Source organism: Staurois parvus, unplaced genomic scaffold (assembly GCF_062004578.1).
Source record: "Staurois parvus isolate SC_StPar_1 unplaced genomic scaffold, SC_StPar_1.0 ptg000860l, whole genome shotgun sequence".
Lineage (NCBI taxonomy): Eukaryota > Metazoa > Chordata > Amphibia > Anura > Ranidae > Staurois > Staurois parvus.
This window is the reverse complement of record NW_028318656.1, coordinates 4292710-4311483: the sequence shown is the minus strand read 5'-3', so window position 1 is coordinate 4311483 and position 18774 is coordinate 4292710. Positions and strand designations below refer to the sequence as shown.

General features: G+C 48.7%; 9 non-coding genes across 9 annotated transcripts; all 9 read right to left on the bottom strand.

Annotated features, from left to right (window-relative positions):
- Positions 1–124: 124 nt before the first annotated feature.
- TRNAG-GCC (transfer RNA glycine (anticodon GCC)) lies at positions 125–195 on the bottom strand. Its single transcript has one exon. It is a non-coding gene; the product is annotated as a tRNA-Gly (tRNA).
- A 1622-nt stretch (positions 196–1817) lies between these two features.
- TRNAA-AGC (transfer RNA alanine (anticodon AGC)) lies at positions 1818–1890 on the bottom strand. The gene has a single exon. It is a non-coding gene; the product is annotated as a tRNA-Ala (tRNA).
- Positions 1891–5434: 3544 nt separating this feature from the next.
- On the bottom strand, positions 5435–5505 carry TRNAG-GCC (transfer RNA glycine (anticodon GCC)). The gene has a single exon. It is a non-coding gene; the product is annotated as a tRNA-Gly (tRNA).
- A 1622-nt stretch (positions 5506–7127) lies between these two features.
- On the bottom strand, positions 7128–7200 carry TRNAA-AGC (transfer RNA alanine (anticodon AGC)). The gene has a single exon. It is a non-coding gene; the product is annotated as a tRNA-Ala (tRNA).
- Positions 7201–9779: 2579 nt separating this feature from the next.
- On the bottom strand, positions 9780–9852 carry TRNAA-AGC (transfer RNA alanine (anticodon AGC)). The gene has a single exon. It is a non-coding gene; the product is annotated as a tRNA-Ala (tRNA).
- Positions 9853–10740: 888 nt separating this feature from the next.
- On the bottom strand, positions 10741–10811 carry TRNAG-GCC (transfer RNA glycine (anticodon GCC)). Its single transcript has one exon. It is a non-coding gene; the product is annotated as a tRNA-Gly (tRNA).
- A 2583-nt stretch (positions 10812–13394) lies between these two features.
- TRNAG-GCC (transfer RNA glycine (anticodon GCC)) lies at positions 13395–13465 on the bottom strand. The gene has a single exon. It is a non-coding gene; the product is annotated as a tRNA-Gly (tRNA).
- Positions 13466–15087: 1622 nt separating this feature from the next.
- On the bottom strand, positions 15088–15160 carry TRNAA-AGC (transfer RNA alanine (anticodon AGC)). Its single transcript has one exon. It is a non-coding gene; the product is annotated as a tRNA-Ala (tRNA).
- Positions 15161–18702: 3542 nt separating this feature from the next.
- Positions 18703–18773, bottom strand: TRNAG-GCC (transfer RNA glycine (anticodon GCC)). Its single transcript has one exon. It is a non-coding gene; the product is annotated as a tRNA-Gly (tRNA).
- Between the last annotated feature and the right edge of the window lies 1 nt (position 18774).

Here is an 18774-nt window from a genome sequence, read left to right as displayed (position 1 = left end):
CAAAAACATTCACACCGACTAGCAGGTTCTAGACAATATACATGAGCCTTGACAAGGTACTCGATCTCGGGGGCGTCAGGGAACTGAGCTACCTGTGGGACGATAAATACAAAGCCACCCTAGTTGCATTGGCCGGGAATCGAACCCGGGCCTCCCGCGTGGCAGGCGAGAATTCTACCACTGAACCACCAATGCTCTTTGGCAGGAAACAGACGGCTTGCCTCGCCTGGCAGGTCTTAGAAAGTCCTGCTTCAGGCCTTGGTAGCCATCTCTGTGAATACATTCAGATGTGGGTCAAGTCCACCCAAAGACATGCTTTTCTTCAGCCGTACACACCACCACTGTGAAAATGTAGGACAGCCCATTGCATCTTTGAGGCTAGAAAGCCTTTCCATTGGAGAAGAAAAGCCAAGACTGGGCCAGAGCTTTTTCTAAGTACCTTTGACTTGGGGTTGTCTTGTCTAACTCAATGGCACTGCCTAGTAATCTACCTTGCGACTTAGTCAGATGGAGCCACTCCCCATTCACATCCGTAGGAGATCTTTGGAGGGGCTCTACATTGGCCTCATGTGAGACTCTACAAAGTCAATAGGAGCTGCCTGAAACAGAGAGGAACAGATCTTTTCCCATCAAAGCCTTCTATAAGCAGAATGTGGAAAGTGGCCGTCGAGCGCCAGGCCAGGTGGCCTCCCAGCCAAAGAATTTCCTGGAGTTTTTGTCCCATGGGACCGGTAGCATATTACATCCTCCTATTTTTGCTATTTCTTCCCACCTGGAGCAGAGTGGCGCAGCGGAAGCGTGCTGGGCCCATAACCCAGAGGTCGATGGATCGAAACCATCCTCTGCTAACTTGGCTTTTTCCTCTGGCAAGCTCTGTTTCTTTGCTTAGGCAAAGGGCTTTGTTTCACCCACAAAATGCTTTGATTAATCAGGGAGCGCACCGCAGACAGCCCGGCAACAAACCCAGCCCTCGATACACCAAGTCCCTCACACATGCTGTCTTTCAGGTGTTTGCTTTCACTTGCATAATGTGTCCATCATAAGACAAAACTCATACGATATGCCAACAGTCTGAACTGTGCAATTCATTTATATGTTCATAGATTTCTTAAGGGAGATTGTTGATAAATACTTCTGTCCCAAACAGAGGATCTTCTCCAACCCAGTCTGCATGAGGGCCACCATATTTCCTCTGACCGTTGACCTGTACAAGGTTAATATTACATCTTTCCATCCACTCCAGAAGGGAAGATTTATTGTCTTTATACAGAGTTGTAATCCAAGCCTCGCTCTCAGCGTTCATCATGTTGTTGTCCGTCATTGGAGAATGATCTGCTCTCTCCATGGGCCCTAATCAGTGGGCAGAAGGCTAGCCCCTAGTTCCCTCCAAAAGCCCTGTTCTGGTTGGGTCTGTCACACTTCTGTGTCAAGGAAGCGGGACCCGATTGTGGTGATAAAACCAGTGGAAAACTCTCAGCTTCTACATGGCACTTGCGCGTTTGGCACTAATGGACTATTGTCTCTTGGCCATGGAAGCCTGGCCGTGCTTTGGGTAATAGATTGCTTTGGTCCAACACTGCCTTGCGCCACTTCTGACAGGCAAAGCAAGCAATTTATGCTTTGTGTTAGTCCTTCTGTGTCAAGGTATTGGCTGATGCCACATCTGCCCGAGAGGGTCAACGCCATGGCACATGTTACGAGGATGACTCCTGCTTGGCGTTTTGACTAGAGAGGGGAGGCTTTTCCCACAGCGCTCAGTGCCGAGCCTGAAGAAAAAAAATGAAAAGCAGGTCTCACTCTTGAGGAAGGCTTTCCTTTGGAGGATGCGGGCATTGATCCCGCTACCTCTCGCATGCTAAGCGAGCGCTCTACCACTTGAGCTAATCCCCCTTGGCTCTAGTACTTTTGCGCGTCTCTAGTTGATCACTGCTCTCTGATGTGCTACGCGGAATAAAGTCCACCATCTGTTTTGTGTAACTGTGTTTCACTCAGCACAGCACAATGCAGCATCCCACTACTATATACCACCAGCCAGCAATCAACTCCTTCACTGCCACCAACAGTTGCCTCTCTCACTGGCACTGTTGCCAGAGATGCAATCTTCAAGCGCAAAGGATTCAAGATCACCTTTTTACCCCGTACGCTGCCTATTGACATGACACATTAGGTCTAGATTCCACAGACTCAAAGCATAGATATATTTGCTCATTTTTTACTACTTGCAGCTTCACATTTAAATGCTGTATATGTCTAAGATCACCCAGTTAAAAACACCCAGAATGCAATGTGGAAACCAACCATCAGATGGCAGCAGAACACCTACCACGTTAGACAGCTATAACTCCAGGCACCTCTCCGTGTCAGCATTGATGGGTTAGGCTCTGTCCGCTAGACACCAAGACAGCCTCCATTTTCCCAATTTCAAAGGTTTTCACTCTTCCTCCTCAGAGTTCCCTTTTGTCTTTCCTGAGACCTTGGACAGCAGAATCCCTTGGGAAGAAGCTCCTTCTCCAGACAGTAGTGAGGGTTGTGGTGTTATCCATGGAACCCTTGGCGGCAGAGTCACACCTCCAAGCATGTCCGTGGGCGATTAACAACCGTTTCCTTCGGTATGGCCCCATGGCTTTCCATGATGTCATTTGGAGGAGGTGGTTTCAAAAACATTCACACCGACTAGCAGGTTCTAGACAATATACATGATCCTTGACAAGGTACTCGATCTCGGGGGCGTCAGGGAACTGAGCTACCTGTGGGACGATAAATACAAAGCCACCCTAGTTGCATTGGCCGGGAATCGAACCCGGGCCTCCCGCGTGGCAGGCGAGAATTCTAACACTGAACCACCAATGCTCTTTGGCAGGAAACAGATGGCTTGCCTCACCTGGCAGGTCTTAGAAAGTCCTGCTTCAGGCCTTGGTAGCCATCTCTGTGAATACATTCAGATGTGGGTCAAGTCCACCCAAAGACATGCTTTTCTTCAGCCGTACACACCACCACTGTGAAAATGTAGGACAGCCCATTGCATCTTTGAGGCTAGAAAGCCTTTCCATTGGAGAAGAAAAGCCAAGACTGGGCCAGAGCTTTTTCTAAGTACCTTTGACTTGGGGTTGACTTGTCTAACTCAATGGCACTGCCTAGTAATCTACCTTGCGACTTAGTCAGATGGAGCCACTCCCCATTCACATCCGTAGGAGATCTTTGGAGGGGCTCTACATTGGCCTCATGTGAGACTCTACAAAGTCAATAGGAGCTGCCTGAAACAGAGAGGAACAGATCTTTTCCCATCAAAGCCTTCTATAAGCAGAATGTGGAAAGTGGCCATCGAGCGCCAGGCCAGGTGGCCTCCCAGCCAATGAATTTCCTGGAGTTTTTGTCCCATGGGACCGGTAGCATATTACATCCTCCTATTTTTGCTATTTCTTCCCACCTGGAGCAGAGTGGCGCAGCGGAAGCGTGCTGGGCCCATAACCCAGAGGTCGATGGATCGAAACCATCCTCTGCTAACTTGGCTTTTTCCTCTGGCAAGCTCTGTTTCTTTGCTTAGGCAAAGGGCTTTGTTTCACCCACAAAATGCTTTGATTAATCAGGGAGCGCACCGCAGACAGCCCGGCAACAAACCCAGCCCTCGATACACCAAGTCCCTCACACATGCTGTCTTTCAGGTGTTTGCTTTCACTTGCATAATGTGTCCATCATAAGACAAAACTCATACGATATGCCAACAGTCTGAACTGTGCAATTCATTTATATGTTCATAGATTTCTTAAGGGAGATTGTTGATAAATACTTCTGTCCCAAACAGAGGATCTTCTCCAACCCAGTCTGCATGAGGGCCACCATATTTCCTCTGACCGTTGACCTGTACAAGGTTAATATTACATCTTTCCATCCACTCCAGAAGGGAAGATTTATTGTCTTTATACAGAGTTGTAATCCAAGCCTCGCTCTCAGCGTTCATCATGTTGTTGTCCGTCATTGGAGAATGATCTGCTCTCTCCATGGGCCCTAATCAGTGGGCAGAAGGCTAGCCCCTAGTTCCCTCCAAAAGCCCTGTTCTGGTTGGGTCTGTCACACTTCTGTGTCAAGGAAGCGGGACCCGATTGTGGTGATAAAACCAGTGGAAAACTCTCAGCTTCTACATGGCACTTGCGCGTTTGGCACTAATGGACTATTGTCTCTTGGCCATGGAAGCCTGGCCGTGCTTTGGGTAATAGATTGCTTTGGTCCAACACTGCCTTGCGCCACTTCTGACAGGCAAAGCAAGCAATTTATGCTTTGTGTTAGTCCTTCTGTGTCAAGGTATTGGCTGATGCCACATCTGCCCGAGAGGGTCAACGCCATGGCACATGTTACGAGGATGACTCCTGCTTGGCGTTTTGACTAGAGAGGGGAGGCTTTTCCCACAGCGCTCAGTGCCGAGCCTGAAGAAAAAAAATGAAAAGCAGGTCTCACCCTTGAGGAAGGCTTTCCTTTGGAGGATGCGGGCATTGATCCCGCTACCTCTCGCATGCTAAGCGAGCGCTCTACCACTTGAGCTAATCGCCCTTGGCTCTGGTACTTTTGCGCGTCTCTAGTTGATCACTGCTCTCTGATGTGCTACGCGGAATAAAGTCCACCATCTGTTTTGTGTAACTGTGTTTCATTCAGCACAGCACAATGCAGCATCCCACTACTATATACCACCTGCCAGCAATCAACTCCTTCACTGCCACCAACAGTTGCCTCTCTCACTGGCACTGTTGCCAGAGATGCAATCTTCAAGCGCAAAGGATTCAAGATCACCTTTTTACCCCGTACGCTGCCTATTGACATGACACATTAGGTCTAGATTCCACAGACTCAAAGCATAGATATATTTGCTCATTTTTTACTACTTGCAGCTTCACATTTAAATGCTGTATATGTCTAAGATCACCCAGTTAAAAACACCCAGAATGCAATGTGGAAACCAACCATCAGATGGCAGCAGAACACCTACCACGTTAGACAGCTATAACTCCAGGCACCTCTCCGTGTCAGCATTGATGGGTTAGGCTCTGTCCGCTAGACACCAAGACAGCCTCCATTTTCCCAATTTCAAAGGTTTTCACTCTTCCTCCTCAGAGTTCCCTTTTGTCTTTCCTGAGACCTTGGACAGCAGAATCCCTTGGGAAGAAGCTCCTTCTCCAGCCAGTAGTGAGGGTTGTGGTGTTATCCATGGAACCCTTGGCGGCAGAGTCACACCTCCAAGCATGTCCGTGGGCGATTAACAACCGTTTCCTTCGGTATGGCCCCATGGCTTTCCATGATGTCATTTGGAGGAGGTGGTTTCAAAAACATTCACACCGACTAGCAGGTTCTAGACAATATACATGAGCCTTGACAAGGTACTCGATCTCGGGGGCGTCAGGGAACTGAGCTACCTGTGGGACGATAAATACAAAGCCACCCTAGTTGCATTGGCCGGGAATCGAACCCGGGCCTCCCGCGTGGCAGGCGAGAATTCTACCACTGAACCACCAATGCTCTTTGGCAGGAAACAGATGGCTTGCCTTGCCTGGCAGGTCTTAGAAAGTCCGGCTTCAGGCCTTGGTAGCCATCTCTGTGAATACATTCAGATGTGGGTCAAGTCCACCCAAAGACATGCTTTTCTTCAGCCGTACACACCACCACTGTGAAAATGTAGGACAGCCCATTGCATCTTTGAGGCTAGAAAGCCTTTCCATTGGAGAAGAAAAGCCAAGACTGGGCCAGAGCTTTTTCTAAGTACCTTTGACTTGGGGTTGACTTGTCTAACTCAATGGCACTGCCTAGTAATCTACCTTGCGACTTAGTCAGATGGAGCCACTCCCCATTCACATCCGTAGGAGATCTTTGGAGGGGCTCTACATTGGCCTCATGTGAGACTCTACAAAGTCAATAGGAGCTGCCTGAAACAGAGAGGAACAGATCTTTTCCCATCAAAGCCTTCTATAAGCAGAATGTGGAAAGTGGCCATCGAGCGCCAGGCCAGGTGGCCTCCCAGCCAAAGAATTTCCTGGAGTTTTTGTCCCATGGGACCGGTAGCATATTACATCCTCCTATTTTTGCTATTTCTTCCCACCTGGAGCAGAGTGGCGCAGCGGAAGCGTGCTGGGCCCATAACCCAGAGGTCGATGGATCGAAACCATCCTCTGCTAACTTGGCTTTTTCCTCTGGCAAGCTCTGTTTCTTTGCTTAGGCAAAGGGCTTTGTTTCACCCACAAAATGCTTTGATTAATCAGGGAGCGCACCGCAGACAGCCCGGCAACAAACCCAGCCCTCGATACACCAAGTCCCTCACACATGCTGTCTTTCAGGTGTTTGCTTTCACTTGCATAATGTGTCCATCATAAGACAAAACTCATACGATATGCCAACAGTCTGAACTGTGCAATTCATTTATATGTTCATAGATTTCTTAAGGGAGATTGTTGATAAATACTTCTGTCCCAAACAGAGGATCTTCTCCAACCCAGTCTGCATGAGGGCCACCATATTTCCTCTGACCGTTGACCTGTACAAGGTTAATATTACATCTTTCCATCCACTCCAGAAGGGAAGATTTATTGTCTTTATACAGAGTTGTAATCCAAGCCTCGCTCTCAGCGTTCATCATGTTGTTGTCCGTCATTGGAGAATGATCTGCTCTCTCCATGGGCCCTAATCAGTGGGCAGAAGGCAAGCCCCTAGTTCCCTCCAAAAGCCCTGTTCTGGTTGGGTCTGTCACACTTCTGTGTCAAGGAAGCGGGACCCGATTGTGGTGATAAAACCAGTGGAAAACTCTCAGCTTCTACATGGCACTTGCGCGTTTGGCACTAATGGACTATTGTCTCTTGGCCATGGAAGCCTGGCCGTGCTTTGGGTAATAGATTGCTTTGGTCCAACACTGCCTTGCGCCACTTCTGACAGGCAAAGCAAGCAATTTATGCTTTGTGTTAGTCCTTCTGTGTCAAGGTATTGGCTGATGCCACATCTGCCCGAGAGGGTCAACGCCATGGCACATGTTACGAGGATGACTCCTGCTTGGCGTTTTGACTAGAGAGGGGAGGCTTTTCCCACAGCGCTCAGTGCCGAGCCTGAAGAAAAAAAATGAAAAGCAGGTCTCACCCTTGAGGAAGGCTTTCCTTTGGAGGATGCGGGCATTGATCCCGCTACCTCTCGCATGCTAAGCGAGCGCTCTACCACTTGAGCTAATCCCCCTTGGCCCTGGTACTTTTGCGCGCTCTAGTTGATCACTGCTCTCTGATGTGCTACGCGGAATAAAGTCCACCATCTGTTTTGTGTAACTGTGTTTCATTCAGCACAGCACAATGCAGCATCCCACTACTATATACCACCTGCCAGCAATCAACTCCTTCACTGCCACCAACAGTTGCCTCTCTCACTGGCACTGTTGCCAGAGATGCAATCTTCAAGCGCAAAGGATTCAAGATCACCTTTTTACCCCGTACGCTGCCTATTGACATGACACATTAGGTCTAGATTCCACAGACTCAAAGCATAGATATATTTGCTCATTTTTTACTACTTGCAGCTTCACATTTAAATGCTGTATATGTCTAAGATCACCCAGTTAAAAACACTCAGAATGCAATGTGGAAACCAACCATCAGATGGCAGCAGAACACCTACCACGTTAGACAGCTATAACTCCAGGCACCTCTCCGTGTCAGCATTGATGGGTTAGGCTCTGTCCGCTAGACACCAAGACAGCCTCCATTTTCCCAATTTCAAAGGTTTTCACTCTTCCTCCTCAGAGTTCCCTTTTGTCTTTCCTGAGACCTTGGACAGCAGAATCCCTTGGGAAGAAGCTCCTTCTCCAGCCAGTAGTGAGGGTTGTGGTGTTATCCATGGAACCCTTGGCGGCAGAGTCACACCTCCAAGCATGTCCGTGGGCGATTAACAACCGTTTCCTTCGGTATGGCCCCACGGCTTTCCATGATGTCATTTGGAGGAGGTGGTTTCAAAAACATTCACACCGACTAGCAGGTTCTAGATAATATACATGAGCCTTGACAAGGTACTCGATCTCGGGGGCGTCAGGGAACTGAGCTACCTGTGGGATGATAAATACAAAACCACCCTAGTTGCATTGGCCGGGAATCGAACCCGGGCCTCCCGCGTGGCAGGCGAGAATTCTAACACTGAACCACCAATGCTCTTTGGCAGGAAACAGATGGCTTGCCTCACCTGGCAGGTCTTAGAAAGTCCTGCTTCAGGCCTTGGTAGCCATCTCTGTGAATACATTCAGATGTGGGTCAAGTCCACCCAAAGACATGCTTTTCTTCAGCCGTACACACCACCACTGTGAAAATGTAGGACAGCCCATTGCATCTTTGAGGCTAGAAAGCCTTTCCATTGGAGAAGAAAAGCCAAGACTGGGCCAGAGCTTTTTCTAAGTACCTTTGACTTGGGGTTGACTTGTCTAACTCAACGGCACTGCCTAGTAATCTACCTTGCGACTTAGTCAGATGGAGCCACTCCCCATTCACATCCGTAGGAGATCTTTGGAGGGGCTCTACATTGGCCTCATGTGAGACTCTACAAAGTCAATAGGAGCTGCCTGAAACAGAGAGGAACAGATCTTTTCCCATCAAAGCCTTCTATAAGCAGAATGTGGAAAGTGGCCATCGAGCGCCAGGCCAGGTGGCCTCCCAGCCAAAGAATTTCCTGGAGTTTTTGTCCCATGGGACCGGTAGCATATTACATCCTCCTATTTTTGCTGTTTCTTCCCACCTGGAGCAGAGTGGCGCAGCGGAAGCGTGCTGGGCCCATAACCCAGAGGTCGATGGATCGAAACCATCCTCTGCTAACTTGGCTTTTTCCTCTGGCAAGCTCTGTTTCTTTGCTTAGGCAAAGGGCTTTGTTTCACCCACAAAATGCTTTGATTAATCAGGGAGCGCACCGCAGACAGCCCGGCAACAAACCCAGCCCTCGATACACCAAGTCCCTCACACATGCTGTCTTTCAGGTGTTTGCTTTCACTTGCATAATGTGTCCATCATAAGACAAAACTCATACGATATGCCAACAGTCTGAACTGTGCAATTCATTTATATGTTCATAGATTTCTTAAGGGAGATTGTTGATAAATACTTCTGTCCCAAACAGGATCTTCTCCAACCCAGTCTGCATCAGGGCCACCATATTTCCTCTGACCGTTGACCTGTACAAGGTTAATATTACATCTTTCCATCCACTCCAGAAGGGAAGATTTATTGTCTTTATACAGAGTTGTAATCCAAGCCTCGCTCTCAGCGTTCATCATGTTGTTGTCCGTCATTGGAGAATGATCTGCTCTCTCCATGGGCCCTAATCAGTGGGCAGAAGGCTAACCCCTAGTTCCCTCCAAAAGCCCTGTTCTGGTTGGGTCTTTCACACTTCTGTGTCAAGGAAGCGGGACCCGATTGTGGTGATAAAACCAGTGGAAAACTCTCAGCTTCTACATGGCACTTGCGCGTTTGGCACTAATGGACTATTGTCTCTTGGCCATGGAAGCCTGGCCGTGCTTTGGGTAATAGATTGCTTTGGTCCAACACTGCCTTGCACCACTTCTGACAGGCAAAGCAAGCAATTTATGCTTTGTGTTAGTCCTTCTGTGTCAAGGTATTGGCTGATGCCACATCTGCCCGAGAGGGTCATCGCCATGGCACATGTTACGAGGATGACTCCTGCTTGGCGTTTTGACTAGAGAGGGGAGGCTTTTCCCACAGCGCTCAGTGCCGAGCCTGAAGAAAAAAAATGAAAAGCAGGTCTCACCCTTGAGGAAGGCTTTCCTTTGGAGGATGCGGGCATTGATCCCGCTACCTCTCGCATGCTAAGCGAGCGCTCTACCACTTGAGCTAATCCCCCTTGGCTCTGGTACTTTTGCGCGCTCTAGTTGATCACTGCTCTCTGATGTGCTACGCGGAATAAAGTCCACCATCTGTTTTGTGTAACTGTGTTTCATTCAGCACAGCACAATGCAGCATCCCACTACTATATACCACCTGCCAGCAATCAACTCCTTCACTGCCACCAACAGTTGCCTCTCTCACTGGCACTGTTGCCAGAGATGCAATCTTCAAGCGCAAAGGATTCAAGATCACCTTTTTACCCCGTACGCTGCCTATTGACATGACACATTAGGTCTAGATTCCACAGACTCAAAGCATAGATATATTTGCTCATTTTTTACTACTTGCAGCTTCACATTTAAATGCTGTATATGTCTAAGATCACCCAGTTAAAAACATTCAGAATGCAATGTGGAAACCAACCATCAGATGGCAGCAGAACACCTACCACGTTAGACAGCTATAACTCCAGGCACCTCTCCGTGTCAGCATTGATGGGTTAGGCTCTGTCCGCTAGACACCAAGACAGCCTCCATTTTCCCAATTTCAAAGGTTTTCACTCTTCCTCCTCAGAGTTCCCTTTTGTCTTTCCTGAGACCTTGGACAGCAGAATCCCTTGGGAAGAAGCTCCTTCTCCAGCCAGTAGTGAGGGTTGTGGTGTTATCCATGGAACCCTTGGCGGCAGAGTCACACCTCCAAGCATGTCCGTGGGCGATTAACAACCGTTTCCTTCGGTATGGCCCCATGGCTTTCCATGATGTCATTTGGAGGAGGTGGTTTCAAAAACATTCACACCGACTAGCAGGTTCTAGACAATATACATGAGCCTTGACAAGGTACTCGATCTCGGGGGCGTCAGGGAACTGAGCTACCTGTGGGACGATAAATACAAAGCCACCCTAGTTGCATTGGCCGGGAATCGAACCCGGGCCTCCCGCGTGGCAGGCGAGAATTCTACCACTGAACCACCAATGCTCCTTGGCATGAAACAGACGGCTTGCCTCGCCTGGCAGGTCTTAGAAAGTCCTGCTTCAGGCCTTGGTAGCCATCTCTGTGAATACATTCAGATGTGGGTCAAGTCCACCCAAAGACATGCTTTTCTTCAGCCGTACACACCACCACTGTGAAAATGTAGGACAGCCCATTGCATCTTTGAGGCTAGAAAGCCTTTCCATTGGAGAAGAAAAGCCAAGACTGGGCCAGAGCTTTTTCTAAGTACCTTTGACTTGGGGTTGACTTGTCTAACTCAACGGCACTGCCTAGTAATCTACCTTGCGACTTAGTCAGATGGAGCCACTCCCCATTCACATCCGTAGGAGATCTTTGGAGGGGCTCTACATTGGCCTCATGTGAGACTCTACAAAGTCAATAGGAGCTGCCTGAAACAGAGAGGAACAGATCTTTTCCCATCAAAGCCTTCTATAAGCAGAATGTGGAAAGTGGCCGTCGAGCGCCAGGCCAGGTGGCCTCCCAGCCAAAGAATTTCCTGGAGTTTTTGTCCCATGGGACCGGTAGCATATTACATCCTCCTATTTTTGCTACTTCTTCCCACCTGGAGCAGAGTGGCGCAGCGGAAGCGTGCTGGGCCCATAACCCAGAGGTCGATGGATCGAAACCATCCTCTGCTAACTTGGCTTTTTCCTCTGGCAAGCTCTGTTTCTTTGCTTAGGCAAAGGGCTTTGTTTCACCCACAAAATGCTTTGATTAATCAGGGAGCGCACCGCAGACAGCCCGGCAACAAACCCAGCCCTCGATACACCAAGTCCCTCACCCATGCTGTCTTTCAGGTGTTTGCTTTCACTTGCATAATGTGTCCATCATAAGACAAAACTCATACGATATGCCAACAGTCTGAACTGTGCAATTCATTTATATGTTCATAGATTTCTTAAGGGAGATTGTTGATAAATACTTCTGTCCCAAACAGAGGATCTTCTCCAACCCAGTCTGCATGAGGGCCACCATATTTCCTCTGACCGTTGACCTGTACAAGGTTAATATTACATCTTTCCATCCACTCCAGAAGGGAAGATTTATTGTCTTTATACAGAGTTGTAATCCAAGCCTCGCTCTCAGCGTTCATCATGTTGTTGTCCGTCATTGGAGAATGATCTGCTCTCTCCATGGGCCCTAATCAGTGGGCAGAAGGCTAGCCCCTAGTTCCCTCCAAAAGCCCTGTTCTGGTTGGGTCTGTCACACTTCTGTGTCAAGGAAGCGGGACCCGATTGTGGTGATAAAACCAGTGGAAAACTCTCAGCTTCTATATGGCACTTGCGCGTTTGGCACTAATGGACTATTGTCTCTTGGCCATGGAAGCCTGGCCGTGCTTTGGGTAATAGATTGCTTTGGTCCAACACTGCCTTGCGCCACTTCTGACAGGCAAAGGAAGCAATTTATGCTTTGTGTTAGTCCTTCTGTGTCAAGGTATTGGCTGATGCCACATCTGCCCGAGAGGGTCAACGCCATGGCACATGTTACGAGGATGACTCCTGCTTGGCGTTTTGACTAGAGAGGGGAGGCTTTTCCCACAGCGCTCAGTGCCGAGCCTGAAGAAAAAAAATGAAAAGCAGGTCTCACCCTTGAGGAAGGCTTTCCTTTGGAGGATGCGGGCATTGATCCCGCTACCTCTCGCATGCTAAGCGAGCACTCTACCACTTGAGCTAATCCCCGTTAGCTCTGGTACTTTTGCGCGCTCTAGTTGATCACTGCTCTCTGATGTGCTACGCGGAATAAAGTCCACCATCTGTTTTGTGTAACTGTGTTTCATTCAGCACAGCACAATGCAGCATCCCACTACTATATACCACCTGCCAGCAATCAACTCCTTCACTGCCACCAACAGTTGCCTCTCTCACTGGCACTGTTGCCAGAGATGCAATCTTCAAGCGCAAAGGATTCAAGATCACCTTTTTACCCCGTACGCTGCCTATTGACATGACACATTAGCTCTAGATTCCACAGACTCAAAGCATAGATATATTTGCTCATTTTTTACTACTTGCAGCTTCACATTTAAATGCTGTATATGTCTAAGATCACCCAGTTAAAAACACCCAGAATGCAATGTGGAAACCAACCATCAGATGGCAGCAGAACACCTACCACGTTAGACAGCTATAACTCCAGGCACCTCTCCGTGTCAGCATTGATGGGTTAGGCTCTGGCCGCTAGACACCAAGACAGCCTCCATTTTCCCAATTTCAAAGGTTTTCACTCTTCCTCCTCAGAGTTCCCTTTTGTCTTTCCTGAGACCTTGGACAGCAGAATCCCTTGGGAAGAAGCTCCTTCTCCAGCCAGTAGTGAGGGTTGTGGTGTTATCCATGGAACCCTTGGCGGCAGAGTCACACCTCCAAGCATGTCCGTGGGCGATTAACAACCGTTTCCTTCGGTATGGCCCCATGGCTTTCCATGATGTCATTTGGAGGAGGTGGTTTCAAAAACATTCACACCGACTAGCAGGTTCTAGACAATATACATGAGCCTTGACAAGGTACTCGATCTCGGGGGCGTCAGGGAACTGAGCTACCTGTGGGACGATAAATACAAAGCCACCCTAGTTGCATTGGCCGGGAATCGAACCCGGGCCTCCCGCGTGGCAGGCGAGAATTCTACCACTGAACCACCAATGCTCTTTGGCAGGAAACAGATCGCTTGCCTCGCCTGGCAGGTCTTAGAAAGTCCTGCTTCAGGCCTTGGTAGCCATCTCTGTGAATACATTCAGATGTGGGTCAAGTCCACCCAAAGACATGCTTTTCTTCAGCCGTACACACCACCACTGTGAAAATGTAGGACAGCCCATTGCATCTTTGAGGCTAGAAAGCCTTTCCATTGGAGAAGAAAAGCCAAGACTGGGCCAGAGCTTTTTCTAAGTACCTTTGACTTGGGGTTGACTTGTCTAACTCAATGGCACTGCCTAGTAATCTACCTTGCGACTTAGTCAGATGGAGCCACTCCCCATTCACATCCGTAGGAGATCTTTGGAGGGGCTCTACATTGGCCTCATGTGAGACTCTACAAAGTCAATAGGAGCTGCCTGAAACAGAGAGGAACAGATCTTTTCCCATCAAAGCCTTCTATAAGCAGAATGTGGAAAGTGGCCGTCGAGCGCCAGGCCAGGTGGCCTCCCAGCCAAAGAATTTCCTGGAGTTTTTGTCCCATGGGACCGGTAGCATATTATATCCTCCTATTTTTGCTGTTTCTTCCCACCTGGAGCAGAGTGGCGCAGCGGAAGCGTGCTGGGCCCATAACCCAGAGGTCGATGGATCGAAACCATCCTCTGCTAACTTGGCTTTTTCCTCTGGCAAGCTCTGTTTCTTTGCTTAGGCAAAGGGCTTTGTTTCACCCACAAAATGCTTTGATTAATCAGGGAGCGCACCGCAGACAGCCCGGCAACAAACCCAGCCCTCGATACACCAAGTCCCTCACACATGCTGTCTTTCAGGTGTTTGCTTTCACTTGCATAATGTGTCCATCATAAGACAAAACTCATACGATATGCCAACAGTCTGAACTGTGCAATTCATTTATATGTTCATAGATTTCTTAAGGGAGATTGTTGATAAATACTTCTGTCCCAAACAGAGGATCTTCTCCAACCCAGTCTGCATGAGGGCCACCATATTTCCTCTGACCGTTGACCTGTACAAGGTTAATATTACATCTTTCCATCCACTCCAGAAGGGAAGATTTATTGTCTTTATACAGAGTTGTAATCCAAGCCTCGCTCTCAGCGTTCATCATGTTGTTGTCCGTCATTGGAGAATGATCTGCTCTCTCCATGGGCCCTAATCAGTGGGCAGAAGGCTAGCCCCTAGTTCCCTCCAAAAGCCCTGTTCTGGTTGGGTCTGTCACACTTCTGTGTCAAGGAAGCGGGACCCGATTGTGGTGATAAAACCAGTGGAAAACTCTCAGCTTCCACATGGCACTTGCGCGTTTGGCACTAATGGACTATTGTCTCTTGGCCATGGAAGCCTGGCCGTGCTTTGGGTAATAGATTGCTTTGGTCCAACACTGCCTTGCGCCACTTCTGACAGGCAAAGCAAGCAATTTATGCTTTGTGTTAGTCCTTCTGTGTCAAGGTATTGGCTGATGCCACATCTGCCCGAGAGGGTCAACGCCATGGCACATGTTACGAGGATGACTCCTGCTTGGCGTTTTGACTAGAGAGGGGAGGCTTTTCCCACAGCGCTCAGTGCCGAGCCTGAAGAAAAAAAATGAAAAGCAGGTCTCACCCTTGAGGAAGGCTTTCCTTTGGAGGATGCGGGCATTGATCCCGCTACCTCTCGCATGCTAAGCGAGCGCTCTACCACTTGAGCTAATCCCCCTTGGCTCTGGATCTTTTGCGCGCTCTAGTTGATCACTGCTCTCTGATGTGCTACGCGGAATAAAGTCCACCATCTGTTTTGTGTAACTGTGTTTCATTCAGCACAGCACAATGCAGCATCCCACTACTATATACCACCTGCCAGCAATCAACTCCTTCACTGCCACCAACAGTTGCCTCTCTCACTGGCACTGTTGCCAGAGATGCAATCTTCAAGCGCAAAGGATTCAAGATCACCTTTTTACCCCGTACGCTGCCTATTGACATGACACATTAGGTCTAGATTCCACAGACTCAAAGCATAGATATATTTGCTCATTTTTTACTACTTGCAGCTTCACATTTAAATGCTGTATATGTCTAAGATCACCCAGTTAAAAACACCCAGAATGCAATGTGGAAACCAACCATCAGATGGCAGCAGAACACCTACAACGTTAGACAGCGATAACTCCAGGCACCTCTCCGTGTCAGCATTGATGGGTTAGGCTCTGTCCGCTAGACACCAAGACAGCCTCCATTTTCCCAATTTCAAAGGTTTTCACTCTTCCTCCTCAGAGTTCCCTTTTGTCTTTCCTGAGACCTTGGACAGCAGAATCCCTTGGGAAGAAGCTCCTTCTCCAGCCAGTATTGAGGGTTGTGGTCTTATCCATGGAACCCTTGGCGGCAGAGTCACACCTCCAAGCATGTCCGTGGGCGATTAACAACCGTTTCCTTCGGTATGGCCCCATGGCTTTCCATGATGTCATTTGGAGGAGGTGGTTTCAAAAACATTCACACCGACTAGCAGGTTCTAGACAATATACATGAGCCTTGACAAGGTACTCGATCTCGGGGGCGTCAGGAAACTGAGCTACCTGTGGGACGATAAATACAAAGCCACCCTAGTTGCATTGGCCGGGAATCGAACCCGGGCCTCCCGTGTGGCAGGCAAGAATTCTACCACTGAACCACCAAAGCTCTTTGGCAGGAAACAGATGGCTTGCCTCGCCTGGCAGGTCTTAGAAAGTCCTGCTTCAGGCCTTGGTAGCCATCTCTGTGAATACATTCAGATGTGGGTCAAGTCCACCCAAAGACATGCTTTTCTTCAGCCGTACACACCACCACTGTGAAAATGTAGGACAGCCCATTGCATCTTTGAGGCTAGAAAGCCTTTCCATTGGAGAAGAAAAGCCAAGACTGGGCCAGAGCTTTTTCTAAGTACCTTTGACTTGGGGTTGACTTGTCTAACTCAACGGCACTGCCTAGTAATCTACCTTGCGACTTAGTCAGATGGAGCCACTCCCCATTCACATCCGTAGGAGATCTTTGGAGGGGCTCTACATTGGCCTCATGTGAGACTCTACAAAGTCAATAGGAGCTGCCTGAAACAGAGAGGAACAGATCTTTTCCCATCAAAGCCTTCTATAAGCAGAATGTGGAAAGTGGCCGTCGAGCGCCAGGCCAGGTGGCCTCCCAGCCAAAGAATTTCCTGGAGTTTTTGTCCCATGGGACCGGTAGCATATTACATCCTCCTATTTTTGCTATTTCTTCCCACCTGGAGCAGAGTGGCGCAGCGGAAGCGTGCTGGGCCCATAACCCAGAGGTCGATGGATCGAAACCATCCTCTGCTAACTTGGCTTTTTCCTCTGGCAAGCTCTGTTTCTTTGCTTAGGCAAAGGGCTTTGTTTCACCCACAAAATGCTTTGATTAATCAGGGAGCGCACCGCAGACAGCCCGGCAACAAACCCAGCCCTCGATACACCAAGTCCCTCACACATGCTGTCTTTCAGGTGTTTGCTTTCACTTGCATAATGTGTCCATCATAAGACAAAACTCATACGATATGCCAACAGTCTGAACTGTGCAATTCATTTATATGTTCATAGATTTCTTAAGGGAGATTGTTGATAAATACTTCTGTCCCAAACAGAGGATCTTCTCCAACCCAGTCTGCATGAGGGCCACCATATTTCCTCTGACCGTTGACCTGTACAAGGTTAATATTACATCTTTCCATCCACTCCAGAAGGGAAGATTTATTGTCTTTATACAGAGTTGTAATCCAAGCCTCGCTCTCAGCGTTCATCATGTTGTTGTCCGTCATTGGAGAATGATCTGCTCTCTCCATGGGCCCTAATCAGTGGGCAGAAGGCTAGCCCCTAGTTCCCTCCAAAAGCCCTGTTCTGGTTGGGTCTGTCACACTTCTGTGTCAAGGAAGCGGGACCCGATTGTGGTGATAAAACCAGTGGAAAACTCTCAGCTTCCACATGGCACTTGCGCGTTTGGCACTAATGGACTATTGTCTCTTGGCCATGGAAGCCTGGCCGTGCTTTGGGTAATAGATTGCTTTGGTCCAACACTGCCTTGCGCCACTTCTGACAGGCAAAGCAAGCAATTTATGCTTTGTGTTAGTCCTTCTGTGTCAAGGTATTGGCTGATGCCACATCTGCCCGAGAGGGTCAACGCCATGGCACATGTTACGAGGATGACTCCTGCTTGGCGTTTTGACTAGAGAGGGGAGGCTTTTCCCACAGCGCTCAGTGCCGAGCCTGAAGAAAAAAAATGAAAAGCAGGTCTCACCCTTGAGGAAGGCTTTCCTTTGGAGGATGCGGGCATTGATCCCGCTACCTCTCGCATGCTAAGCGAGCGCTCTACCACTTGAGCTAATCGCCCTTTGCTCTGGTACTTTTGCGCGCTCTAGTTGATCACTGCTCTCTGATGTGCTACGCGGAATAAAGTCCACCATCTGTTTTGTGTAACTGTGTTTCATTCAGCACAGCACAATGCAGCATCCCACTACTATATACCACCTGCCAGCAATCAACTCCTTCACTGCCACCAACAGTTGCCTCTCTCACTGGCACTGTTGCCAGAGATGCAATCTTCAAGCGCAAAGGATTCAAGATCACCTTTTTACCCCGTACGCTGCCTATTGACATGACACATTAGGTCTAGATTCCACAGACTCAAAGCATAGATATATTTGCTCATTTTTTACTACTTGCAGCTTCACATTTAAATGCTGTATATGTCTAAGATCACCCAGTTAAAAACACTCAGAATGCAATGTGGAAACCAACCATCAGATGGCAGCAGAACACCTACCACGTTAGACAGCTATAACTCCAGGCACCTCTCCGTGTCAGCATTGATGGGTTAGGCTCTGTCCGCTAGACACCAAGACAGCCTCCATTTTCCCAATTTCAAAGGTTTTCACTCTTCCTCCTCAGAGTTCCCTTTTGTCTTTCCTGAGACCTTGGACAGCAGAATCCCTTGGGAAGAAGCTCCTTCTCCAGCCAGTAGTGAGGGTTGTGGTGTTATCCATGGAACCCTTGGCGGCAGAGTCACACCTCCAAGCATGTCCGTGGGCGATTAACAACCGTTTCCTTCGGTATGGCCCCATGGCTTTCCATGATGTCATTTGGAGGAGGTGGTTTCAAAAACATTCACACCGACTAGCAGGTTCTAGACAATATACATGAGCCTTGACAAGGTACTCGATCTCGGGGGCGTCAGGGAACTGAGCTACCTGTGGGACGATAAATACAAAGCCACCCTAGTTGCATTGGCCGGGAATCGAACCCGGGCCTCCCGCGTGGCAGGCGAGAATTCTACCACTGAACCACCAATGCT